This window comes from Rhinopithecus bieti, unplaced genomic scaffold (assembly GCF_001698545.2).
Source record: "Rhinopithecus bieti isolate Rb0 unplaced genomic scaffold, ASM169854v2 scaffold_31548, whole genome shotgun sequence".
NCBI lineage: Eukaryota > Metazoa > Chordata > Mammalia > Primates > Cercopithecidae > Rhinopithecus > Rhinopithecus bieti.
The window spans coordinates 5492641-5510995 of record NW_016814470.1 but is presented as its reverse complement, the minus strand read 5'-3'; the positions used below and the strand labels follow the sequence as shown (position 1 = coordinate 5510995).

Genomic DNA, 18355 nt, shown 5'->3' with positions numbered 1-18355 from the left:
CCTCCTCCCAGGGCTATGGAGTTCTCATAACTGTAGGTATCCCTCATACCCTGCATTAAATCATGGCGACATCCACAAAACCTCTGAAGACAAGTCAGCCTCCCAGGGCCCTTCAGCTCCATGGGGATTTGTCTCCATCCCTGCCCCCTTAAAGAAAACATTCCTTAAACAACAAGGAGCAGCCACAGGGGCCCAGGGAGAAGGAGGGCGCAGAGGGAGGGAGTCCTAGAGAATCCCTGGAAGGCCAAGCCTCTCACGGGAGCTGAACTGTGAGGATGATGGGCTGGACAGCAAGCCACATGGTATCAGAACTGGCACCAAGACAAACCTGGGAGCAGAAAGGGTCCAACACCTTATCCCCTAGAAGGGGAAACTGTTCCCTGAAAGGGTGGTGACTTGCTCAAGGACACACAAAAATTTGGTTGCAGTCTTCATGTGAAGGGAATGGTGGAGTCCACCTGACCTGGGTTCGAATCCTGCCCTTGCCTTCCTGGCTGCATAATCCAGTGGAGTTGTTTACCTGCTCCAGGGTTGAGTGTTTCACGTCTTGCACATCAGGGAAGACCAACTTCAAGGGCTGTTAAGATAGTAAATGAGAATACAGGTAATGCAGTTGGCCCAAGGTCTGGCACATAGATGGTACCCAATGAACTATTAGTTTCCTTCCCATCCACATCCTTCACCTCAAAGACTCTTCTAACTCTGTATTTTAGAGTTTCTAAGGAACTGGAAGAAAAAAGAGACCTTGATAGAAAAATCCTCTGCTGTAGAATCTAGGCATGGCTGTATGTTTTGGGGGACTCCTGGATCAGTCTTAACTGTACAATTATCAAGACAGATCTCATCTTTCATCCATCCCTTCAGCAAACATTTATTGAATGCTCACCAGCCACTGTGACACAGAGGAGACTCAGGCGGGGCCCTGCCCCAAGTCCCTGAACACTTGCTGGAGGGGAGGTGGGAATGGCTAGGAGAGGGTAGTAGATCCAGGGTGTGGCTTAGCACCGAGGCCTCTCCCTGCAGGAAGCCTCTGGCCAGTGTGATGGGAAATCAGAGGACTTTGTAGGAATTGATGCTAATGTCCCAGCAGGTCCCCTGCATGTTGAGTCTGGCCCATCTCCATTCTAGATGCCTCTGGATCCACTCTTGATCAGGGCCGCCTCTGAAGGGAGAGAGAACCTTTCACAAGCTCACCCAGCCTCCCAACTCCCTCCTGTCGGGGCTCAGAAAGCCATACTTCCCCTATCCTTGGGTCTCCCCTATTGAATTCAAAGTCAGTACCAGTTCCTCTCTGCCTTCTAAGTCACTACCTTGCTGTGTGACCCAGGAAAGGTTGCTTAACCTCTCTGAGTTTCACTCTGCTCGTGCACAGGTGGGAGTCAGACTACATTATCTCTTGGACCCTTCCAACTCTGTAAGCTTACCTATGAAGTATCTCCCTTCCCTGCCCTTCCCTTCCTTATCTTCTCCTCCCTCTTCACCCCTGCACTTCAGGTTTGTGCCATCTCCCAGCTGCAGGGAGATAATGCAGAGGAGGCAGCAGAATTGGATTCTAGTCTTTGATCCTGGAAAACTCATTTAACTGCCCTGAGCCTCCTTTTCCTCTTTTACAAATAGGAAGGATGAGAGAACAACAATTCCTTGTGAGGATTAAACAGATAATGCAGGTGGTGCCCTGCAAACTACAGCCCAGTGGTGAAACACAGAGGTTAGTATTGTTGTGATGGTCGGGACCCTTAGTTGCTGTCCACCTCTCTGTCTAATCTTCAGCACCCTTTGAAGATGGGCCTCTTTCGTGTGCTGCATTCCAGCCAAGAGCCCACACTAGGACAGGATCTCTCCCACCACACCTCAGGAGCCACCTCTCCCCAGTCAATAGACCCCCTGAGTCTGGAGATAAACAGAAGAGCTTGGCTGTCAGCCCACAGACATGGGCATCAGACAAGGGTAGCCTCTCCAGGTTTCCTTAGAGAACCTTCCCAGCCAACCTAGGCCAAGGGATTCCGAAGCCAGAAACCAATTGTCTCAAAGTTCGAAGTGCCCTACACGTGTTCTCAAAAGAAGGTTGTCAATATAGGTAAACATGTTTTAACATATATCTTTAACCCAGCATTCCATTTCTGCAATTTCATGTTTAAAACCTGGCCAGGGCCAAAGACAGGTTCAAGAATGTTTGTTGCATTCACTCTTGGTAAAGAGATATTTGAGCTGGGCACAGTGGCTCAGGCCTGTAATCCCAGCACTTTGGGAGGCCAAGGCAGGCAGATCACTTGAGATCAGGAGTTTGAGACCAGCCTGGGCAACATAGTGAGATTCCCGTCCCCACAAACAATAACAACAACAACAACAAAAAGCCAGGCATGGTGGTCTGTGCATGTAGTCCTAGCTACTAGGGAGGCTGAGGTGGGAGGATCATTTGAGGCCAGGAGGTTGAGGCTGCAGTGAGATGTGAACATCCTACTGCATTCCAGCCCGGGTGACAGCCAGACTCTGTCTCCAAAAAAGAGAGAGCGAGATGTTTGCTGCAGCACTGAAGTAATCTAAATGCCCATGAATGGGGCCTTTGCTAAATGAATTCCACCCTGTCTATATAACAAACTATTACGCAATCATTAAAAATACTGATGTGGAAAAGTATGGAAACCCATACACCAGGGCATTACTAATATTGGTCATCTTCTGGGAAAGGGATGGAAGACTTGTGCTTTCTAAGTCAAACATTTTTGTTACATTAGTGTTTCTTACAATGAGCATTATCATCACTATAGTCAGAAAAGCAAAGATATTTTAAGACTAGTATGTGTAAGTTCACCGACATGGGAAGATGAAAAACACAGGATACCAAGCAGCATGAACATTATGATCACATGTATATAAACTGTGTGTGCATGGGCATACGGTGTGTGTGCAGACAGCAAGGGGGCAAGGACAGAAGGATCCTCAGAGGGTATTAAAAATGTTAACAAAGATGTCTGGATGATGATATTTTAGGTGACTTTCTTTCTTTCTTTCTTTTTTTTTTTTTTTTTTGAGACTGCGCCTCTGTTACCCAGGCTGGAGTGTGGTGGCATGGTCACAGCTCACTGCAGCTTTGACCTCCCTGGGCTTATGAGATCCTCCCACCTCAGCCTTCTGAGTAGCTGGGATCACAAGCTCACACTACTACACCTGGCTTTTTTTTTTGTAGAGACAAGGTCTCACTGTTGCCCAGACTGATCTGGAACTCCTGGACTCAAGTGATCCTCCAGCCTCAGCCTCCCAAAGTGCTGGGATTACAGGCATGAACCACCATGCCTAACCAACTTACTTTCTTCTCTATACATTTTCAGTATTTTCAAACACCAGCCAGTCATGGTGATGCATCTCTGCAGTCCCAGCTACTCAAGAGGCTGAGGCAAGAGGATCTCTTAAGCCTCGGAGTTTGAGGCTACAGTGAGCTATGATTGTGCCACTGGGTGAGATCCAACCTGCGTGAGACAGCAGGATCCTGTCTTAAAAATACATTTTTTTAACCACCATAAAGCCACCTTCATTTTGAAAACAGAAAAGGGAGGGCCCTATGGGCAACTCCTCCACAGCTTACCCTCCTCCAGGCCCAGATTCTCCCACTGTGCTTCTTGGGGTACATTTTCCCAAAGAGCAAGGGTTCACAGAGGGCTTGAACCCTAAGCCTGCTACCCCTAGGGACACAGACCACTTGGGGGAGCCGCCCAGGCAGCCTTGAAGCCATCTGGCTGCGGCGAAATTGCCATCATGATGGTGTGGCATGTGTCCACGCTGTGATGGTTTACTCATGCTGTGATGAAAAACATTATACTGTTTCAAAGACCCAAAATGATCTCATGACACAGAAAAATAGATGGATAATGCAAGATTTTGTCAGCTCTATTCAGAATAATAAATGAGTCAGGTATTCAAATTTTTAAAGCAATTGATTGAGGCCCTTTGTCCATGACACTGATAACTTCTGGCTTGCAGCACGGTTGGGTCATGGCCGGCACTTCACCTCTCTCCTCTGCGCTCACACTGGCTCTGCTCCTCCCTGGAACAGCAAGAACAGGGAGCCCTGGAATCTCAGGGGGTTTCCGGGTCCTAATCTCAGCTCTGCCTCTTACCAACTGTGTGGCCTGAGGATGGTCATTTAACCTCCAGGGCTCCCAGCTTCCTCATCTGCAAAATGGGGTTAGTAATAAACCTGACTCCCAAGGTTGAGATGCCAAAGAGACACACATTATGAGAAGGGCCTGTGAACAGCACAGCCCCAGGGAAAATATCAGCACGGCTGGGTTTGGCATTGTCCTCTCTGATGCGGTGTATGGGGTGCAGTACGGATACTCCTGGGGGTGCACAGGGAGAATGAGTGTATTAGGGTCCAGGGCCCGATAAGGACTGCCTCCCGGGAGTGGGCAAGTCTGCCAGAAGGGAAGAAAGGAACTGAAGGTGAATTTCAATAAGTTTGCAATTTGGCCCAGCCCAGGCCCTGCTGACCTGCAGTCTAAGCTAGTGATGATTCCAAGTCTGGACCAGAGGCCAATTTGGCTGCATTTCTGGCCTAGACTGTGTCTGACACCCATCTCACAGCCACATGCATTTGCAATCAAATAATTCTTCTGAACTCTAATTTCCTGGAGGTGCAAGAAGCTTACCCACCTTCCAGAACTTCAGCACCCTATATGCCCTCCCAAAGGAAAGACCCACTAAAAAACAGCACTGTGGCCGATCAAAATCTGCCCCTCATCTCCCCAGGTTTAATTTAGAAAATGGCACATAAGTCCCAGAGTCATTGTGTGCCTGGCCTGATTATTCGTTGTTTATTTCAGTATTTTCCAGGAAATTGTTCATTAAGGATAAAAGCACCTGCTTACTGTAAGAGACCATTACACAAAGACCCTGTCGTGGGAGCCTGGGAAGAGCATTAATTAATGAAGTGAAACCGAACAAACATGCTATAAATTAAAGGTCTGAAAAGAAATGCCTGGCATTTAGTGGTATGAAAGAAGGATGAAATGAAACATCATATTTTTAGACCACAGTGGGGTAAAAAAAAAAAAATGGGAGGGAGAAAATTACAAAAGGTGGCCGAGGTAACGATCTATTTCTGGAGCAACTAAAGCCTGTGCTTCCATTAAGAGAATTATCAATCAATTCTGTTTTGTCTGGGGGCATATACGCACTGTGTGTGCTAAATTAAAAAGCTTAACATGTCAGCATAGTTTCTTCTGAGGGTTCCATGGAAGAATGCCGACTGAAGCATTTAGGCTTCAGAGAGGCAAGGCAGGTTATCAGGAGGAAGTCCGGGGACTTGAGCCATGTCACTAAGTCAGGCCCGGCAGGGCACAGGCCACCCTGAGCACCAGTGTCGAGAGAAAATGTAGCCAAACTCCAATTAACTGGAGCCTTCAGTTAATTGGAAGGTGGCCAAAACAGCCAACGACACTCCCTGGTGCCAGTCAGGCTCAGTCCTCACTGGTGCATTTCAACCAAAGCCAGTGAGGTTTTTTTTTTCCCCCTTCTGTAGAGCAGCTTTTAGGGCTAGCTTCTGATAACTTATTCAGCTTAATTTCCCTCCCTTCATATCCGCTCCTGAACAAGGACAGGCCTTTAGGAACAATGATCCTGAAGTCATGCAAAATCCCGATAAATCCAGAGAGATTTGACCCTATTCATCATACTCCACTTCCCTAGGCAGGAAAGGAAAAGGACACAATCACAAAAGTGTTTTGGTAACAGGTGCTGGAACTACAGAAACATCTTTTCTGCATACCTTCCAACTCAGTAGGAAATTCAGAAACGTGAACCACCCATTCCTTATTCCTGGAGGCAAAATGGAGGCAGGGTCAGGTTTCCTGCCTGACTCCAGCTTCTCTCAGTTGCTTTCTGTTCCCTCCCCAGGCAGGCCTGAGCCCAGGAGGTACTAACCGTCAATATACTGAATCACCCCCATGTAGAAGGTGGGACGCATGCACCAAGTCCAAACCATGCTTCCCCAATATTCTAATTCTGTGGTGTGCCCACAAATTTCTAAATTTGCCATAATACATACAGGGACTCAATAGGGTAGGAAGAACGGGAGGCAAGCCAGAAGCTTGCTAAGCCATGGGAGGCCTCTGACACAGGTATGTTTGGCTGTGCCAAGAGGGAAAGAGGAGAAGGAAAAGGAATGGGGTGGGGAGTGAGGCCGGTGGGAGAAAGACCAGCCTGGCAGGCTTGGGAGAGCAGGCATCTGTGGGCCTGGGTGTGCACAGCTGGCAGGAAGCAGGACTGGAAGTCTACGCTCAACCGGGTATTGGACACTAATGCCATACTCGGGGACTTGAGAGCCCTTACTAAGAATACTCTGTGAATATCCCTTGTTGGATTAGAACCTAGATGTAGACTCGGTTGAACACTGAGTGTGCTGTTCACTCATCAGCCACTGTGCACCTTACTGAGCACCAGGGCAAAGGAAAAATGGATGGTTCCCAAGAGCTTGCACTGTGCCAGGTGCCAGCCTTGGTACATGGCCAGTCTCAGTCCTTCCAGTAACTCCATCAAGGAGGCATTATGATCTCCTCTTGCAGGTGGCAAAATGCAGGCTCACGTGGATGACCGAGACACAAATTCAGGACTACCAGTTTGTCCAATGCCATGCTTCTGGAATGTCTCTGTCCTGCAGACTCAGGGGTGTGTGTGTGTGTATGTGTGTGTGTGTGTGTGTGTGTGTGTATGACAGGGATAGGCTCATCTCTTTGGATCAGAGCTTCCTCCATGCTCACAAGATTGGAGCTACTGTAAGAAAAGAGAAAAGGACTGACTTGGAACTCAGAAGACAAGCTTGGACTGGCTGTGTGACCTTGCGTAGGAGGCCGCCTGCTTGGTGCTTCATTGTCCTCTGTTAGCCAAGAGGAAGCCTCTGTCAGCCAGGGTTTCTCCCACCTGAACCACAGCACCCAGAAGAGGATTAATGGACAGTTTTCTCAGTTCTCCCAAGGATGGTACATAACCAGTACCATTCTAGATGCACAAGAGAAAAGTCAATCTGCTACTTGCAGTGGGCACGTTAGGGCATGAGGGCAGGATTATCTCCTAAACCTGGCTGACAAGGAATTAGGTGGCTAAGGGACTAAGGTCCCTTTGGCTCTGACCTCAGGAGATGGGCTGCAGATGAGGATGCCAGACGTCCTGAACCATGTTAGGTCACAATATCCCATGTGTATTTCCCTCCTGTCATCCCTTGGCCTAACTATCATCTTTAAATGAGCCGACTGTGCCTCAGCTGTGCTTTGAGGAATCTAGGGAGAGACTGGGGATGGGCCTCGAAAGGGGATAAGCCCTACTCCTCACTCCCCACCCTTAGGGCAAGCGTTGTGTGTTAGGTGGTGGGGGGCCGGGGATCGGCAGCAATCACTGTCAAGAGATTCTGAAAAGGAAAGGTGAGCTTGGGAATCAAGAATTAAGCACACGATCCCCCTGCGCCTCCCCTACCTTAGAGGATGTGGAGTTTATTTTATTACACAACAGGCCAGTTCCCCAGCAAGGCAGAGCAGTGGTTTGTACCCCAGTTATAAGCAATGCCCCATCCTATTCTGGGCTCTGTCCAGAAAATACTCTAACAGCTTAAAAAGTGAGAGCACTCCTAGACCTCCTTAATGTTAGGCTTTGCTCATGGAGCCCCCACGATGGGATCTGGGAAGGGACAGCAAATTGTGGAATTCCGCTACCACCTTCTGCGCGGCTCTCAAGAAACAGCAGTAGCCGTGGCAACATCTTTGCATCAAAAAGGACATATATAGACAGAACAGGCGCCCGCCAGACTGTGGATCATTCCACAAAGTGGAGATGAGGATAAAATCACCCCGAGGGAGGAAGGCAGAGGAGACATTTATTTCAAGGCAATTTCACCCACTGTGGAGCAATCACTAAAGCCAAATGGTAGAGCTGTGCATATATATGTCTCAGTGAGTAAGTGTGGGAAGAGTGAGTGAGCCAGCACTACCACCAGCCTGGCACAGCTGCTACAGGGAGGCCCTGTGAGGGGACAGCATCTGCTGACAGGACTGTCTGAGTCTGAGGACAGCCTGAGCTGAGCCCCCAGCCAAGGGCCAGGAGAAACAGGCCAGGGACAGAAAAACACAGAACTGGGTCTTTTGGCCCAGGTGCGCCAATAATCAGCTGTGTGACTCTGAATGAGTCACTGCACCTCTCTGGGCTATTCTCTGATGAGGAGGAGCTAGAATCACTTCTCAAGCAGGTGGTCTCGCTTGAGGAGAAGACATGGGCCTGAAGGCCTGAGTTTGAGTTTTCCAGAAGCACCCACCAGCCAGGGGACTAACAGAAGAACCTTAACAGCTTCTCTAGGCCTTAGCTTCCCCATTTATAAAAGGAGGTTGACTGACAGTCCTGCAATTTGAGAGCCAAATCAGGATCCTAACTCAGGTCTCTTGCAGCTCTGGAAAGTTCTACAGTGATTCCAAGCAAGAGCAGACATGAGCAGGGAGGGGTGCCTCCTAGTGCTCTCAGCATCTGCCACAGTGCGGATATCAATAAACATTCGATAAGTAATCTATGATTGGATCAATGAACCAGTGAACAAGTTCCTGCATTTGCAAGAGGGGACTGAAGACGGTGGTGGTGGGAAGAGACTTGCCCAAGGTCACACTGCTGATCATAGCAGAGCTAACCCCAAATCCAGCACTTGGCCCACTCCACCAGGAGCAGTACCTCCGGTGGGGGCTAGGCCAGGCCGAGGCGGCCTGTGGACAGGGGATGAGGAAATTCCCCCTGGAGCATGCTGGATTCGGCCCCGGAATCCACCAGCCCCTCAGTCTACTGCCTGTCCAGCCCATTCACAAAGCCCCTGTCTCATGGGGTGCTTCTCCTCCTTGGGTGCAGAGAGAAGGGCTGGCTGCCCAGCAGCTGGGCAGGCTCTCTCCCTGGCACTTCCTTCAGGCTTTCTTACAAGTATTTACTCTCCTCCTACAAAGATGTGCACAGAGGAGGCAACTAACAACAGAGGCAGAGCGGGATGCCTCAGGAAAGCTTCCGGAAGTTGACTTTCTTCACTCCAGGGACCTCTGCTGGGAAGTCACAGCCGGATCCTATTCTCTTCTCTCCACCTGCTTTCCTGGGCCCTCAGAAACTGTTTTCACCAGCCCTGTCTCCCCAGGACTCAGGAGGCTTCTGCAAAGACCATTCCTTACCTTCTAGTGAGCTTTTAACAAAGCACACCCTCATTCACCGTATCCTTTGATCCCAGAAGAGCCTGTTACAGATGAGGACCCTGAGGTGGGACTCAGGAGGGTAGGGAGTTTCAGTGGCAGAGTGGGGACCAGGAGGGGACAGAGGGGGCAAGAAGCAGCCCAGCCTTTCCTCTGGGTCCTCCTCTGTCCAGGAGGAGCTACAAAGGCAGAAATCAAAGCTCCGCCATCAGAGAACTCAGGGCAGAGGCTCCAGGTGGGGATAGAGGGAGGGGGAGACCCTCCTGGAGGGAACATCTCGCTCCCGCTCCCAGCACACATGGACACTAAGCCACTGTGCCCACTCTGGCTGTGCATTAGAATGGCCTGAGGAACGTTTTTCAACTCTCAATGCTGTGACCTCATTCCCAGTCAACGAGGTGGGAGGGGTCAACTAGGTGTGGGTGGAGCTTGAGCATCCATGTTTTCTAAAAGCTCCCCCAGGTGATTCTAAGGAGCAGCCAAGACGGAGAACCACCCACCAGGAGATCCCTGAGAGCAAGGGCATCAATATGAAAGCCCACCAAGGGGATGACCTTGTTCTTTCTTTGTCTCTTTCTCCCTTCCCACCCCACAGCACAGGCACCCAGCATGGGTACCCCCTTCCTGCCAAGTTCTTCCCTGGAATCACAAGGGTCCCCAACCCATCAAAGTGTCAGTGGGTGGCAGAAATATGGGACCTCTAAACCATCAGTGAAGTTGCCTGTTACATCCAAAAGGCCAGCTAGGCCCAGGTGAAAGGGAAAGGCAACATCACTCTAACAGGAATGCCCACTGACCCCTCCCTTCAGCAGCTATACAGCAACAGGCACAGGGCAGAGAGATTCATAGCTCCGCTAGCCACCCCGGGGCTGGTACAAGTGCCCTGGAAACTGATCACCACCACCTGAGCCCAACCATAGACTGTCAATGAACAAATCTTTACCTGCACCTCTGCAGGCAGGTGCCCTAGCATCCATGGCAGATCCCCTTTGTAGAGACAAACCTGTTCTTCCTTCTCTCTACCCATCTATCTCCTCAGCCATTATCTACTGAGCGCCTCTGATATGCCAGGCGCTGAGGCATAACAGTGAACAAAGTAGACACTCTTTCTCCCCATAGAGCTTATTTGCTGTAATCCCCATTATACAGAGGAGGGGACTGAGGCTCAAAGAAGAGTGACAGCAGAGCAGGGGCCAATCCAGAATTCATGGATAGCTCTGCTGTAGAATAGCTGCCCAGGTACTCTCCAGTCCCACAGTGAGAAGCAGCCAGACCCTCCTGCAAGGACAGGAGAGCAGAACTCACTTAGCAGAGGCCTGAGCCGAGAGCAGTCCCGAGCCCCAGAGCCCCGAGGTCTCCACATCTGATGGTGTCTGTTCTCCCTCCCTCTCCCTCTTCTAATGATAACTCTGTGAGCTGCAATGAAATTCACCTTAATAAGCACTCATTAGAAATATGCTAATGGGGAGGAAGCTGATATCATATGCCCTAAAAACCAAAGGGAAAAGGAGGTTAAAAAAAAAAAAACAAAACTCAATATTGGGTTTTGTCTCATTTCAAAGCCACTTTCAAAGTGGCCATAAATCTTCTGTGAGATGTGACATAACAAGGAGCTGCCAGCAGCTCGGACATTAATAATTAGCTATAGCCAGGTGCTGAACTGGATGCCTTTGGCTTTGGAGTTCTTACTACAGGGAGAGAGAGGAAAGGTGCATAGACCAGGACCTGGGTGCCATCCCCAGCCTCAGACCTGCACATCTAGAAGGGGAGGGGGCTGGGCCGAAGCTTGTGGCTGTGAGAGGCTACAATATGTGCCAGAAAGGCAAGGCTCAAATAACGGAGATGGGGATGAGCACACACACTTTGCTGGGTCCCCGGCAGGACCGTGTGAGGGAGACATCTGGCTCTGGTGTGGTGGTTAAGGAAACGTGCTCTGGAGTCAGAGCTGGTCTGAACCACAAACCAGCTCTGCTAATTACTAGCTGAGTGACTCTGGACAAATGACTTAATCTTGCCGGGGCTCTGTTTCCTCACCTGCAAATGGAGATAGCAATTGTATCCATTGTGAAAATTAAATGAGATAATTACACACGGTATCTGGAACATTGTAAAAACTCACCAAATGTAGCTGCTATTACCATTGGGCGCACAGTAAACAGAAGCTACTGTTTACATTGTCGCTTCCTCCAGTTTCCTCAAACCTCTCTTCATAGCCACCCAGAAAAGCCCCTGGGTGTTGTGTCATATCCTTTTTTGGTTTTTAATTTGCTGGGTGATTTTGGGAAACTGACTTAACTTCTCTGATCCTTAACTGCCTGTTCTACAAAGTGAGGATGAGAATTCCTGCTCTGATCTACCTCTAGGGTGGTTGTAAAGATCAAAAAGATAACACAAGTGAAAGTGCTTTGAAATGTATACTAAATGATACATATTCAGGGAATTATCCTCATTCACCTCCAGCAGGGAGGCTGTTCTAGATGCCATGGTTTGCCTTCCCTCTCCCGGCTGCAAGGGACTCTCTTTCTCCCAAGACCTCACAGGAAGAGTCTACATTTCTTAGACAACAGTGTCAGCAAACTACAACTCTTAATTCCTACAGATGTCTAACTGAAGTTTCCGGCAGAGACAGAGACAAGCCAAAGGCCAGCGTTTGGATGGGATGGCTTCATCATCTGGAACGAGTTGTTTTTCATTCCCACTAAGACACGGATTGGTGCATGCCTTTCCGCGCTCAGTCACGTGTGACTCCCCACGCACACCAACGCCTCCCACAGAGGTCTCTACCCTGATCAGTGTGGGGACCCCGCTGAGCACAGGCTTGGATGTTGGATCCATGTCAAGTTGTCCTGAAGTGTCTAAGGGCTCTCTCTCAATTCTGTCCCGATCTCACCGTGGATAGCGGCCTGCGGGCTCCCATCAGTCCACGGAGGCACACACCGAGTAGCTGGAAGGCAGTGGGGGCACAGGGACAAAACGGGGTCCTTGGGCTGGGTCCTGCGTTGTCTGCATTGTTGGCAAAGGTAGGCACCTTCTCAGGGGGGCGTCTTATTGCCTCACCCTCGTGCCTGCTCTTTGCCCCCCTTTTTTTTTTTTTTTTTTTTTTTTTTTTTTGAGACGGAGTCTTGCTCTGTCGCCCAGGCTGGAGTGCAGTGGCCGGATCTCAGCTCACTGCAAGCTCCGCCTCCCGGGTTTACGCCATTCTCCTGCCTCAGCCTCCCGAGTAGCTGGGACTACAGGCGCCCGCCACCTCGCCCGGCTAGTTTTTTGTATTTTTTAGTAGAGACGGGGTTTCACCGTGTTAGCCAGGATGGTCTCGATCTCCTGACCTCGTGATCCGCCTGTCTCGGCCTCCCAAAGTGCTGGGATTACAGGCTTGAGCCACCGCGCCCGGCCTGCCCATCTCTTCTGCCTTTGTTTTCTCTAACTGCTTCCTTCAGGTTCCCATAATGCCCCCACTAGCACATTCAGTCCCACTCCTGAAGCCATTCTCTCCAAGGCAGGCATAATGTGGACACCATTCCTCACTGGATATTGGGGATAAATGGTAGCCCAATTGTAGCTGCTAGATCCCTGGATTGTCTCCTGAGTCTCTTCCACTGCCACTGACACCCAAAGGTGAGCCTCAGGCATGTCACGTGCTCCAAAGCCCCCGTCTAACTGTTGTCATCCCTAAACCCCCACCTCCCACAGAAACCCAGTCCATATCAACCTGGCTTCCAACCTGGTCCCCACTCCTAAATTCTGACTCACTACCCCTCCCGAACTAGCACCTTACATGGTGGCGCAGCCCAGGGAACTTGTCAGCCTTCTCCTGGGGACTAAAGCCATGCCCTTCAGTCAGTCTGTCTTGAGTCATTCACCCAAGACAGAAGCACCTACTAAGTACCAGGCATCAGGCAAAGCCCTGCACATGTAACATGTCAAGTCACATTCTAACGGGAGAGAGAATAACATTAACAGGAAACCACAGACCCTGTGGTTTGGTCTCTTCCCCTTGGAAACCTAGACTCCAAGGCCATCATTGCCAAGGTTGTTGGGAGGGAACACTGGCCAGAGGAAGCGGCACACGTGCTGACACCTGAAGGAGGTAGATGTGCTCACCAGGTAGGCCAACAATGTGCCGGGAAGAGTGGGTGCCAAGGCCTGGAGGTGAGAAAGAGCGGGTGCACCGAGGCAGCAGAAGTGGCTCTTTCTAGTTGGAACAGAGTCTGAGGAAGTGGGTGGTGCCTTCTGAGCTGGAGGGGGCTCAGCCCCAGAATACAACACATCTTGTGAGCCAGGACTGTTCTGAGATAAATGGACAGTCATTCAAAGGTTTTAAGCAAGGGACCAATCTGGCCAGAGTTGGGTTTTCAAAAGGTCCTTTCCTGATGAAAAACAATTTTTAAGTGGAAAAAAAGTGAATTCTCATTAATAGGGGAATAATGTTTCAATGATGGACATCCACACCGCGGACGATTTGGCAGCCATTAGGAAGAATGCATGGGAGCAATATTGGCTGACGTGGAGGGACTGCCAGAAGGTACTGGAGAGGGGGAAAAGGCCAAAGCCGTCTAGTATAGTCCTGTATTTACAAAGCCAACAGTTGCCTATAAATGTGTACATATGTGTGTCTGTATATAGCTCTTCGTTACATGATACGAAGGATACATGGCAAGATGTTGGCAGGGGCTCCCTGAGTGGGCAGGGGGTAAGGACATGATGCAGGGAAAAGAAAGGAGAGAGGCAAACCAGGAAAAAAACATTTAAAAGACTGAACTAAAAAATGAGTTTGAGACAATCCCACTCAGGTGAGATTATTTATGCAGAGACCTTCAGGTCTTATCTGCCCCGTCCTCTGGCCAGTGCCCCTTCCCAGGCTCCTTTGGCAATGGCCCCAGAATATCAAAAGCAATTAGGAGAAAGAAAAGTCAGCACTCTCCCACTGGCTGAGATGAGGAAAGAGGATCAGATGGGGTGGGATTGGGGCAGGAAGACAGACAGGAGGTTGCCACAGTGGGCCTGGGGCCCCATGTCCCTCTGTGGTCAAATGTCCTGACACTCCAGCCAACCCCACATGCACCTCAGAGGCTGAGTAGCCATCGGGTTGCACAGGCTCTTCAGTCACTGTGTCCTTGCCCACCTCTCGCCTGCCCACCCAATCCCCCCTCTCTATCAGCCTGGGCAGTCTCTCCACATCTGTCTTGGCCCAGCTGTTGACAAGCACAGGATTGAGGGTGGAGAGGGAGTGGGTAGGTCTGGTGCGGGGTCCCTGGTTGCCTTCCCTCCCCACTGGAGTTCTGGGGTCTGACATTCCTGTTAGAGCAGAGGCTGCATAACGCAGGAACCATCTCTCCCACCACTTCACTCTCCTAGGGCCCCCCAAATGACTGATTCCTGTACATGGCTCTGCCACTGAGTAGTAAGAGGACTTTGGTCAAGCCAACCACCTCACCATTTGGGGCTTCAGTCTCCAGGGCTGTAAGGAGATGTTGAAAAGACTAGACAAGAGGAGGCGGGGCAGACACCCAGGACAGGATGGAGTCAAGGGTTTGCACCCAGCAGGAGCACTTCGAGCCTCCTGCTCACCCTTTGCCCAGGCTCCCACTCACTGATCCTTTCTGGCCCCCCATCTTCCTTTCCTGCACAAGCACAGCCACAGGCCCAGGCGCCCTGGAGATCCACTGACAGGGAGCCTCTACTGGAAGCATCATAAACTCTACAGATATGTTCCAAAAGCTACATAGAGGAAAAGTCCCCTGTGGCATGGCTGGTCATAACCCCAGACAGTCTAGATGGGCTTGGTTTCTGATTCTGCCTTCCTTGTGGCCTTGACCATCACTTGATCTCTCCAACCCTTGGTTTTCCTCTACAAAGCGGGAATGTTAACAGAATGTACTCCAAGGAGTTATTGTGAGAACTGAATGAATCAACGCACGTAATCCGCCCAGCCTAGGGAGGAGGTATTTCTAACTATAATTGGTGGTGGTGTCCATGGATCTCTTCAGCCTATCTTTCCACTCTCACGCCCCCCTCCACCTCCCCAGCAGTTGCCTTCCTGAGCTCTGAGCTGGACAGACCTCACTCTTTCCCCATCCCCATCAGCATCACGCAGAATACAACCCACTGGGGTTCAGACAAAACGTACTGAGTGAGAAGCTGACTGTCATGCAATTACAAAGGTTAATTGCAGGATTCAACAAAAAGAGGGAGGGAGCCTGGCCTACTCATAAATACAGCTGATCGAGAAACAAGCATCATTTAGTAATTATGCCACTGAGAGAAATACACCATCCACTTAGCAGTTTTAGAGCCCAGTGGGGAGGTTCTCCTGAGACACTCCTGACGATGGCCACACCAGGGCTTCCCAGCCCCACCAGGCCTCACCGGAGCATCACTCAGCACTGGGCTCTTCAGAAGCAGCAAGTGGCCTTGGGCCTAGAAGAACGCCCATCCCACTACTCCCTGGAAGCAGTGCCTGCTGGACCCCTCGAGCTGTCCATTAACAGCATCTGGCTAATTAAAGCGAGAAGCTGCATTTCACTCCTTGACTGAGTCGGAGCTGCGGCGGGAGCCTGGGAGAAGCAGCCCCCAATCCCAGCCGGCTCCCCCTTTCATGTGGCTCTGGGGAGACAAAGCTTCTCTGATCCCTTTGAAAGCTGTGGTCCCACTAGCCCCTGAGCAGGGAGCCGGGCCACCCAGGGGAGAACGGCAGTTCAAAGCCAGCCTGGCGGGCATGGTGGGGTCCAGTTGGGATCAGGAATAATTAGGGCATTCCAGACCATAAGAATCAATAACATAATTAACAAATATTGTGCTATTCCTCAGAATCTTGCTACGAATTATGCTGTCTTTGATCATACAGTGTTCCCTGACTGTTAATGACATGTAATATTAATTACCGGAGAAAGGGAACTACTCAGAATGAAGACTTCCTTGGAGAATAATTAATATTCTTTGAGGAGTCGCAGAGCCTGCGAGGGGAGGCTTTTTACCCAGTTGTGATGACATTAACTACAAGCCCACCCTCCCTGTCCACAAGCAGGCCTGTCCCTTAAGGAAAGGGTGACTTACACATAGTAGGCATGTTAGAAAGACTTATTAGTGGAAGGAAGGAAGGAAGGAAGGAAGGCAGGAAGGCAGGAAGGCAGGAAGGCAGGAAGGCAGGCAGGCAGGCAGGCAGGCAGGAAGGAAGGAAGGAAGGAAGGAAGGAAGGAAGGAAGGAAGGAAAGAAAGAAGGGGTTCACCTGGGAATCTTAGAATCTTAGCATATGAGGGCAAGAACAGTCTTTGAATCATTATCAAGTCCAACCACCTCTTTTTTCAAATGGGGAAACTGAGGTCTAAAGAGAGGAAAGATCACACCACTGCACTCCAGCCTGGGCAACAGAGCAATGCCCTGTCTTAAAAGAAAGGGAGAGAGAGAGGACAGAATTTTCCAAGGCCACACCCCTCGTTAGTGACTAAGGGTGAAAACTCAGGTCTCAGAAAATCATCCCGTCCCCTTGCCACCATGATCACCCTGCTGAGTTCTGTAGAAGGTGAGAAGGATTCAAGGGGCAAGGAAGGAATGTCAAGGGACAAGGGCTGGGGAGGTCCCCTTTTTGCCTCTAAATGCATTCAGAATATTTCAGGAGTGCCCGCCTTCCACGTTTGACCTACTTGAAATTCCCTGAGTAGGAGAGGAGTGTCCTGACCAGCTGAGACACCCCCCTAAAACATAGGCTGCATGCTGGAAAGCCACAAAGCCCTGACCAAAGTCCCCAGAAAGGTCTTCTGCCCCTCGGGCTCCTCTCTGGGCCAGAAGAGAGGACAAAGCAAAGACAGGACCAGCGCGACCTTCTTCCTCAGCGCCCACAAACGATCCCTGCCTTCTCCCTGCGCCTCGTGGGGCTGAGCCACCTCGGGGAGAATTTAGACAGTGCACCCGAGGGAAGGTGGGGATGAAGGAGAGAACCCTGAGCGTGGGGTTGGGACACTGGCACCAAGTCCCACTCTGCCACCAGTCACGGACAGATCCCTCCTCATCTCTGGACCTGGGTTTCTTAATCTGTCAAGGAAGCTCACCATGCCAGATAATCCCTACATCTCCTTCCAGGCTGATATCCCTCGATTCTGAAATGATAGGAGAAATCCCAGTCTCCTGATCTTCTAAGGAGTCCTCAGCTTCCCTTCCTGCTTCCTGGAGCAAAGACTTCCCCCAGGAAGAACGGGTCATTAGCTCTGGTTGACTCTTGTTTCCAGCAGACAAGAGCTCCCAGTAGCTGTGGGAGGGTTATCCCCAGCTCAGGGAGCCCCAGATCCACTTCCCCCTTCTTCCTGGGAGCCAGAAACAAGCTCCCAGCTCCATTCACAGCAAGACAGACTGCGGGCCCTGGGAGGCTAGGATAAGAAGGGGAGCAGGGCTGGCTGCCTCCCCACCCCACTGCTGCCCAGATGCTCTTCCTCAGTGCCTGGCTCCCAGCCTGAAAGCAATCACAGGCATTGAGTGACACAATGGACTGCCACAGGGCAGGGGGCAGGGTATGCAGGCAGATGCAGCAGCGCCACCCCTCACCCCTCCCACCTGCCCAGCTCCGGGTTCCAAGACCCCAGCCTAGGCAGCCTCTCCTCCTACTTCCTGGGTTTTTGCTCCAGGAGCTCCAGCACCACCTTGCCCACCTGCTCCTCCAGCTCCCAGCCCAGCATGGGCACTGCCAGCTTCTCCAGGAAACACAGGCCTGTCGCCAGGGATGGAGAGGTAGTGTCTCGGTGTCCCCACTTACGAATACGAACCCACCCTGGTCTCAAGTCTCACCTTTCCCTCAATGTATCTCTAGTGCCCTCAGAGGGGAGGAAGGGCAAGAAAGAGGGTCCCTGGTTTTTAGAGACAAAGATAAAGAGTGTGAGCAGCTCATGAAGGAACTGGGCATGGATCCCAGACGACCCCCTCCTCTTCGCTCTTCCTCCCACTGATTCAGGACTTTGTAGTGCAAGTCACCTCTCAGCATCACCTTCTAGGCAGAGAAAACAGAAATTATTCTGCAACTTGCTTATCCAGAAGCATAGGCTGACCTTTGATATCTGACCTCTGATATCTGAAAGGCCTTGCCAGGGGTCCCCTGTGGGCAGGACAGGGTTTGTTCCCCCAAACTCTTACCCCTTGGCCCAGTAGGGGTGTGACCATGCTTCTCTCTGGA

The 18355-nt window shown here is 50.7% G+C and overlaps 1 protein-coding gene across 14 annotated transcripts in view; it reads right to left on the bottom strand.

Annotated features, from left to right (window-relative positions):
- MEGF11 (multiple EGF like domains 11) overlaps nt 1-18355 on the bottom strand; it is a 388207-nt gene that overhangs the window by 264786 nt on the left and 105066 nt on the right. For all 14 annotated transcript variants that reach the window (XM_017851122.1, XM_017851126.1, XM_017851125.1 and 11 more), the window contains one exon: nt 521-577. The gene's annotated coding sequence lies outside the window, so the exon portion shown is untranslated. The remainder of the gene's footprint in view (nt 1-520; nt 578-18355) is intronic.